At 40.8% G+C, this 8,833-nt stretch overlaps 2 non-coding genes across 2 annotated transcripts; both read right to left on the bottom strand.

The window, feature by feature from the left end:
- Positions 1-987: 987 nt before the first annotated feature.
- Positions 988-1,060, bottom strand: trnar-ccu (transfer RNA arginine (anticodon CCU)). The gene has a single exon. It is a non-coding gene; the product is annotated as a tRNA-Arg (tRNA).
- A 529-nt stretch (positions 1,061-1,589) lies between these two features.
- On the bottom strand, positions 1,590-1,662 carry trnar-ccu (transfer RNA arginine (anticodon CCU)). Its single transcript has one exon. It is a non-coding gene; the product is annotated as a tRNA-Arg (tRNA).
- Positions 1,663-8,833: the final 7,171 nt, after the last annotated feature.

Genomic DNA, 8,833 nt, shown 5'->3' with positions numbered 1-8,833 from the left:
ACAAAACACAGTTAGCAAAGGATGGTTTCAATCTATTGACCTCTGGGTTATGGGCCCAGCACGCTTCTGCTGCGCCACTCTGCTGTCAACCACCCCAGATGGGACTCGAACCCACAATCCCTGGCTTAGGAGGCCAGTGCATTATCCATTAGGCCACTGGGGCATCACAAACACCTTTACTCCTCAGTTCTTCCAACTAACAGTTGCTTCCTATATAGAGCATAATGTGAGACATGCCATGTTGGCTTTGGGTAACACAGTAATGGCCCCAAATGCAGTAGATATAGTGAGTAGAAGGGAAAAGATGTGAAATACGTAGAAACTAGATTGCCATGCTGAGATGAAACTGGCATTGTACACCAGATTGGACTCGAACCCTTTGGGTAACACAATAATGACAATAAAAGCAGTTAGTATAGTAAGATGGACGAAAGCATTTGAAAGAGCAGAGAAAGGAATTTGAAATATACAAAAATTGCATTCCCAAGCTGATATGCATCTGGAATTGTACAGTAGATGAATATGTACTGTCTGTATCTGGTTCATTTTACTAAGACATTGTAAAGGCTCTAAATCACTTTACAAAACACAGTTAGCAGAGGATGGATTCGATCCATCGACCTCTGGGTTATGGGCCCAGCACACTTCTGCTGCGCCACTCTGCTTTCAACCAAACCAGATTGGACTCGAACCCTTTGGGTAACACAATAATGACAATAAAAGCAGTTAGTATAGTAAGATTGAGGAAAGCATTTGAAAGAGCAGAGAAAAGAATGTGAAATATACAAAAATTGCATTCCCAAGCTGATATGCATCTGGAATTGTACAGTAGGTGAATATGTACATTCTGTATCTGGTTCACTTTACTAAAAAGTTGCAAAGGCCCTAAGTCAGCTTACAAAACACAGTTAGCAGAGGATGGTTTCGATCCATCGACCTCTGGGTTATGGGCCCAGCACGCTTCCGCTGCGCCACTCTGCTGTCAACCACCCCAGATGGGACTTGAACCCACAATCCCTGGCTTAGGAGGCCAGTGCCTTATCCATTAGGCCACTGGGGCCTCTCAAACACCTTTACTCATCAGTTCTTCCACCAAACAGTTGCTTCCTAGACAGAGCATAATGTGAGACATGCCATGTTGGCTTTGGGTAACACAATAATGGCCCCAAATGCAGTAGATATAGTGAGTAGAAGGGAAATTTTTAAAAGTGCAAAGAAAAAGATGTGAAACACGTAGAAACTAGATTGCCATGCTGATATGAAACTGGCATTGTACCCCAGATTGGACTCGAACCCTTTGGGTAGACCAATAATGACAATAAAAGCAGTTAGTATAGTAAGATGGAGGAAAGCATTTGAAAGAGCAGAGAAAAGAATGTGAAATATACAATAATTGCATTCCCAAGCTGATATGCATCTGGAATTGTATAGTAGGTGAATATGTACTTTCTGTATCTGGTTCACTTTACTAAGAGGTTGTAAAGGCCCTAAGTCAGCTTACAAAACACAGTTAGCAGAGGATGGTTTCGATCCATCGACCTCTGGGTTATGGGCCCAGCACGCTTCCGCTGCGCCACTCTGCTGTCAACCACCCCAGATGGGACTTGAACCCACAATCCCTGGCTTAGGAGGCCAGTGCCTTATCCATTAGGCCACTGGGGCATCTCAATCACCTTTACTCATCAGTTCTTCCACCAAACAGTTGCTTCCTATACAGAGCATAATGTGAGACATGCCATGTTGGCTTTGGGTAACACAATAATGGCCCCATATGCAGTAGATATAGTGAGTTCAATTCAATTCAACTTTATTTATATAGTGCCAATTCACAACAAAGTCATCTCAGGGCACTTTACAGAATAAAGTCAAGATTATAAAGATATATAAAGAGAACCCAACAATTCCCCCTGGAGCAAGCCATAGGCAACAGTGGAGAGGAAAAACTCCCTTTAACGGAAGAAACCTCCAGCAGAACCAGGCTCAGGGTGGACGGCCATTTGCCTCGACCGGTTGGGGTGAGTGGAAAGGGGAGAGGGAAAAGAACAGAGCAACAAAAAGCAACAACAAAACATTGGGCAGATTGGTAGGACCAGTAGCTTCACGCTGGAAGACACACAGCTTCAAAGCCGGGGGACACCTGCAGAAAGGGACAGAGAGAAGGGGACAGAGGATGACAAAGACAACTACGGGAGAGAACACACAGAGTTAATGACATACAGTGGTGACAATTGCGGGATGAGAGGAGAGGAGAGATGGTCAAGAGGAGGAAAGGAGCTCAGTGCATTGGGGGGTGGGTCCCCCAGCAGTCTAAGCCTATGGCAGCATAACTATAAATAACTATATGCTTTATTAAAAAGGAAGGTTTTAAGCCTAGACTTAAAAGTAGAGAGGCTGTCTGCTTCCCGAATCTGAACTGGGAGCTGGTTTCACAAGAGAGGAGCTTGATAGCTAAAGGCTCTACCTCCCATTCTACTTTTGGAAATTCTGGGAACCACAAGTAGGCCTGCATTCTGAGAGCAAAGTGGTCTACTGGGATGATATGGTGCTATGAGGTCTTCTAAATATGATGGAGCCTGACCATTCAGAGCTTTATATGTAAGAAGCAGGGTTTCAAATTCTATTCTACATTTAATTGGAAGCCAATGGAGAGAAGCTAGTGAAGGTGAAATATGATCTCTCTTGCTAGTTCCAGTCAGCACTCTTGCTGCAGCATTTTGGATTAATTGCAGGCTCTTTAGGGAGTTACTGGGGCATCCTGAAAGTAGGGAATTACAGTAGTCAAACCTAGAGGTAACAAATGCATGGACCAGTTTTTCGGCATCACTTTGAGACAGGATGCTCCTAATTTTGGCAATGTTCCGTAGGTGGAAGAAGGCTGTTCTAGAGATTTGTTTTGTATGTGAGTTAAAGGACAGATCCTGATCAAACATAACTCCAAGGTTCCTTGCAGTAGTACTGGAGGCCAGGATTATGCCATCTAGTGTAACAATATGGTTGGACATCATATCTCTGAGATTTTTGGGCCCAAATACTATGAATTCAGTTTTGTCTGAGTTTAAAAGTAAAAAATTGTGGGACATCCAGGCCTTTATGTCTTGTAGGCATGCTTGAAGCTTTATTAACTGATTATTTTCATCTGGTTCCATATATAAATATAGCTGGGTATCATCAGCATAACAGTGGAAGGGATATTTTTAAAAGTGCAAAGAAAAAGATGTGAAACACGTAGAAACTAGATTGCCATGCTGATATGAAACTGGCATTGTACCCCAGATTGGACTCGAACCCTTTGGGTAACACAATAATGACAATAAAAGCAGTTAGTATAGTAAGATGGAGGAAAGCATTTGAAAGAGCAGAGAAAAGAATGTGAAATATACAAAAATTGCATTCCCAAGCTGATATGCATCTGGAATATTACAGTAGGTGAATATGTACTTTCTGTATCTGGATCACTTTACTTAAAGGTTGTAAAGGCCCTAAGTCAGCTTACAAAACACAGTTAGCAAAGGATGGTTTCAATCTATTGACCTCTGGGTTATGGGCCCAGCACGCTTCCGCTGCGCCACTCTGCTTTCAACCACGCCAGATTGGACTCGAACCCTTTGGGTAACACAATAATGACAATAAAAGCAGTTAGTATAGTAAGATGGAGGAAAGCATTTGAAAGAGCAGAGAAAAGAATGTGAAATATACAAAAATTGCATTCCCAAGCTGATATGCATCTGGAATATTACAGTAGGTGAATATGTACTTTCTGTATCTGGATCACTTTACTTAAAGGTTGTAAAGGCCCTAAGTCAGCTTACAAAACACAGTTAGCAGAGGATAGTTTCGAACCATCGACCTTTGGGTTATGGGCCCAGCACGCTTCCGCTGAGCCACTCTGCTGTCAACCACCCCAGATGGGACTCGAACCCTTTGGGTAACACAATAATGACAATAAAAGCAGTTAGTATAGTAAGATGGAGGAAAGCATTTGAAAGAGCAGAGAAAAGAATGTGAAATATACAAAAATTGCATTCCCAAGCTCATATGCATCTGGAATTGTACAGTAGGTGAATATGTACTTTCTGTATCTGGTTCACTTTACTAAAAGGTTGTAAAGGCCCTAAGTCAGCTTACAAAACACAGTTAGCAGAGGATGGTTTCGATCCATCGACCTCTGGGTTATGGGCCCAGCACGCTTCCGCTGCGCCACTCTGCTTTGAACCACACCAGATTGGACTCGAACCCTTTGGGTAATACAACTGCTCATACTGAACCAAAACCCAAAACTTTTAAATGTGGATTATTAAACATCAGATCTCTCTCTTCTAAATGTTTGTTAGTAAATGACTTGATAAATGATCATCAAATTGGTTTATTTTGTCTCACTGAAACGTGGTTGCAGCAGGAAGAATATGTCAGTTTAAATGAGTCAACCCCCCAAAGTCATATTAATTATCATGTTCCTAGATGCACAGGCCGAGGTGGAGGAGTAGCAGCAATATTTCACTCTAGCTTATCAATAATTCCTAGACCTAAACATAGTTATACCTCATTTGAGAGTCTTACTCTTAGCCTTTCACACCCAAACTGGAAAACTCAAAAACCACTATTATTTGTTATCGTGTACCGTCCTCCAGTCCCTTATTCAGAGTTTTTGATTGAATTTTCTGATTTTCTATCTGATTTAGTGCTTAGTACAGATAAAGTCATTATAGTGGGTGACTTTAACATTCATGTAGATGCTGACAGTAACTGTCTGAGCACTGCGTTTAATTCATTATTAGATTCAATTGGTTTTTCCCAAAATGTAAATAAACCCACTCATTGTTTTAGTCACACGTTAGACCTTGTCCTTACATATGGCATTGAAACTGATAATTTAATAGTATTTCCTCATAATTCTCTTCTGTCTGACCATTTTCTAATAACATTTGAATTTACAATAACGGACTATACAGCAGTTAGGAAAAAATTCCACTACAGCAGATGTTTATCTGAAAATGCTGTGAATACATTTAAAGAAATTATTTCTTCATCTTTTTCACCACCATGTGTCAATACTATGGTGAGTAGCCATCTTACTCCTGTGCAAATTGATTATTTAGTTGACGATTCTGCCGCCTCACTGCGTAGGATACTAGATACAGTTGCCCCTTTGAAATAGAAGGCAGTGAATCAGAGGAGCCGACCTCCATGGTACAATTCACAAATGCACAGCTTAAAGCAGACAACACGAAAGTTAGAGAGGAAGTGGCGTTCCACTAATTTAGAAGAATCCCGGTTAGCCTGGAAAAACAGTTTAAAAACATACAAAAAAGCTCTCCGTGATGCCAGAACAGCATATTATTCCGCATTAATAGAGGAAAACAAGAACAACCCCCGGTTTCTGTTCAGCACTGTAGCCAGGCTGACTAAGAGCCATAGTTCTGTTGAGCCTAGTATTCCCTTAACTTTGAGCAGCAATGACTTTATGACTTTCTTTACTAGTAAAATTGTAGCCATTAGGGAAAAGATTCACCAGATCCTCCCTACAAATATTACGGCTAGATCTTCATGTACAACAGCTATAGAATCCTCAATAAGGCCCCAATCCATCTTAGACTGCTTTTCACCCATAGATCTCACTGAGCTAAGTTCAACTACCGCCTCCTCAAAACTAACAACATGTCTTTTAGACCCTGTTCCAACCAAATTGCTTAAAGATGTTCTACCTTTAATAGACACTTTCATATTAGATTTGATTAACCTATCTTTAGAAACTGGCTATGTACCAAAGGCCTATAAAGTTGCTGTAATCAAACCATTACTTAAAAAACCTTGTCTTGATCCAGGGGATTTAGCCAACTATAGACCAATATCAAATCTCCCGTTTATTTCTAAAATCCTTGAAAAAGTAGTTGCAAAACAATTATGTGATCACCTTTACAGGAATAATTTGTATGAAGACTTTCAGTCAGGATTTAGAGCTCATCACAGTACAGAAACAGCACTGGTAAAAGTCTCCAATGATCTTCTCCTGGCTTCAGATAATGGACTTGTGTCTGTACTCGTCTTACTAGACCTTAGTGCCGCATTTGACACCATTGACCACAACATTTTATTACAGAGACTAGAACATGGATTTGGGATTAAAGGAACCACATTACATTGGTTTAAATCTTATCTGTCAGACAGATTCCAACTTGTTCATGTTAATGATGACTCTTCTTTATGCACCAAAGTCAGCTATGGAGTTCCACAGGGCTCTGTGTTAGGACCAATACTTTTTAATCTCTACATGTCACCTTTAGGCAAAATCATTAGGAAACATTCCATAAACTTCCACTGATATGCAGATGATACCCAGCTCTATTTATCTGTGAAACCAGAAGATACTAACCAATTAGTCAAATTTGAAGCATGTCTAAAAGACATAAAGAACTGGATGTCCTACAATTTCCTACTTCTAAATTCAGACAAAACTGAAATCATCCTCTTTGGGCCTAAAAACATGAGAAATATGCTGTCTAACAATATAGTTACTCTAGATGACATAACTTTGGCCTCTAGTACTACGGTGAGGAACCTTGGAGTTATCTTTGACCAAGATTTGGCGTTTACGTCACATAAAAGACAAATGTCTAGAACAGCCTTCTTCCACCTACGGAACATTGCTAAAATTAGAAGCATCCTGTCTCAAAGTGATGCCGAAAAACTTGTCCATGCATTTGTTACTTCTAGGTTGGACTACTGTAATTCCCTACTTCTGGGGTGTCCTAATAACTCTCTAAAAAGCCTTCAATTAATCCAAAATGCTGCAGCAAGAGTGCTGACTGGATTAGGAAAGAGAGATCATATTTCACCTTCACTAGCTTCTCTTCATTGGCTTCCCATAAAATCTAGAATAGAGTTCAAAACCCTCCTCCTTACATACAAAGCTCTTAATGGTCAAGCTCCATCATATTTAATAGATCTCATAGTCCTGTATCGCCCAATTAGACCACTTCGATCCCAAAATACTGGCCTACTTGTGGTTCCCAGAGTTTGCAAAAGTAGAATGGGAGGCAGAGCCTTTAGCTATCAAGCTCCTCTCCTGTGGAACCAGCTTCCAATCCAAATTCGGGGAGCAGACACCCTCTCTACTTTTAAGACTAGGCTTAAAACTTTCCTTTTTGATAAAGCTTATAGTTAAAAATCCTCACTCAACGCCAGTGCCTTATCCATTAGGCCACTGGGGCATCTCAAACACCTTTACTCATCAGTTCTTCCACCAAACAGTTGCTTCCTAGACAGAGCATAATGTGAGACATGCCATGTTGGCTTTGGGTAACACAATAATGGCCCCAAATGCAGTAGATATAGTGAGTAGAAGGGAAATTTTTAAAAGTGCAAAGAAAAAGATGTGAAACACGTAGAAACTAGATTGCCATGCTGATATGAAACTGGCATTGTACCCCAGATTGGACTCGAACCCTTTGGGTAGCACAATAATGACAATAAAAGCAGTTAGTATAGTAAGATGGAGGAAAGCATTTGAAAGAGCAGAGAAAAGAATGTGAAATATACAATAATTGCATTCCCAAGCGGATATGCATCTGGAATTGTACAGTAGGTGAATATGTACTTTCTGTATCTGGTTCACTTTACTAAGAGGTTGTAAAGGCCCTAAGTCAGCTTACAAAACACAGTTAGCAGAGGATGGTTTCGACCCATCGACCTCTGGGTTTTGGGCCCAGCACGCTTCCGCTGCGCCACTCTGCTTTCAACCACACCAGATTGGAGTCGAACCCTTTGGGTAACACAATAATGACAATAAAAGCAGTTAGTATAGTAAGATGGAGGAAAGCATTTGAAAGAGCAGAGAAAAGAATGTGAAATATACAAAAATTGCATTCCCAAGCTGATATGCATCTGGAATTGTACAGTAGGCGAATATGTATTTTCTGTATCTGGTTCACTTTACTAAAAGGTTGTAAAGGCCCTAAGTCAGCTTACAAAACACAGTTAGCAGAGGATGGTTTCGATCCATCGACCTCTGGGTTATGGGCCCAGCACGCTTCCGCTGCGCCACTCTGCTTTCAACCACGCCAGATTGGACTCGAACCCTTTGGGTAACACAATAATGACAATAAAAGCAGTTAGTATAGTAAGATGGAGGAAAGCATTTGAAAGAGCAGAGAAAAGAATGTGAAATATACAAAAATTGCATTCCCAAGCTGATATGCATCTGGAATATTACAGTAGGTGAATATGTACTTTCTGTATCTGGATCACTTTACTTAAAGGTTGTAAAGGCCCTAAGTCAGCTTACAAAACACAGTTAGCAAAGGATGGTTTCAATCTATTGACCTCTGGGTTATGGGCCCAGCACGCTTCTGCTGCGCCACTCTGCTGTCAACCACCCCAGATGGGACTCGAACCCACAATCCCTGGCTTAGGAGGCCAGTGCATTATCCATTAGGCCACTGGGGCATCACAAACACCTTTACTCCTCAGTTCTTCCAACTAACAGTTGCTTCCTATATAGAGCATAATGTGAGACATGCCATGTTGGCTTTGGGTAACACAGTAATGGCCCCAAATGCAGTAGATATAGTGAGTAGAAGGGAAAAGATGTGAAATACGTAGAAACTAGATTGCCATGCTGAGATGAAACTGGCATTGTACACCAGATTGGACTCGAACCCTTTGGGTAACACAATAATGACAATAAAAGCAGTTAGTATAGTAAGATGGACGAAAGCATTTGAAAGAGCAGAGAAAGGAATTTGAAATATACAAAAATTGCATTCCCAAGCTGATATGCATCTGGAATTGTACAGTAGATGAATATGTACTGTCTGTATCTGGTTCATTTTACTAA

This window comes from Channa argus, unplaced genomic scaffold, assembly GCF_033026475.1.
Source record: "Channa argus isolate prfri unplaced genomic scaffold, Channa argus male v1.0 Contig013, whole genome shotgun sequence".
NCBI classification, from domain to species: Eukaryota; Metazoa; Chordata; class Actinopteri; order Anabantiformes; family Channidae; genus Channa; species Channa argus.
The sequence above is the reverse complement of the archived record's forward strand: the minus strand, read 5'-3'. Positions and strand labels throughout refer to the sequence as shown.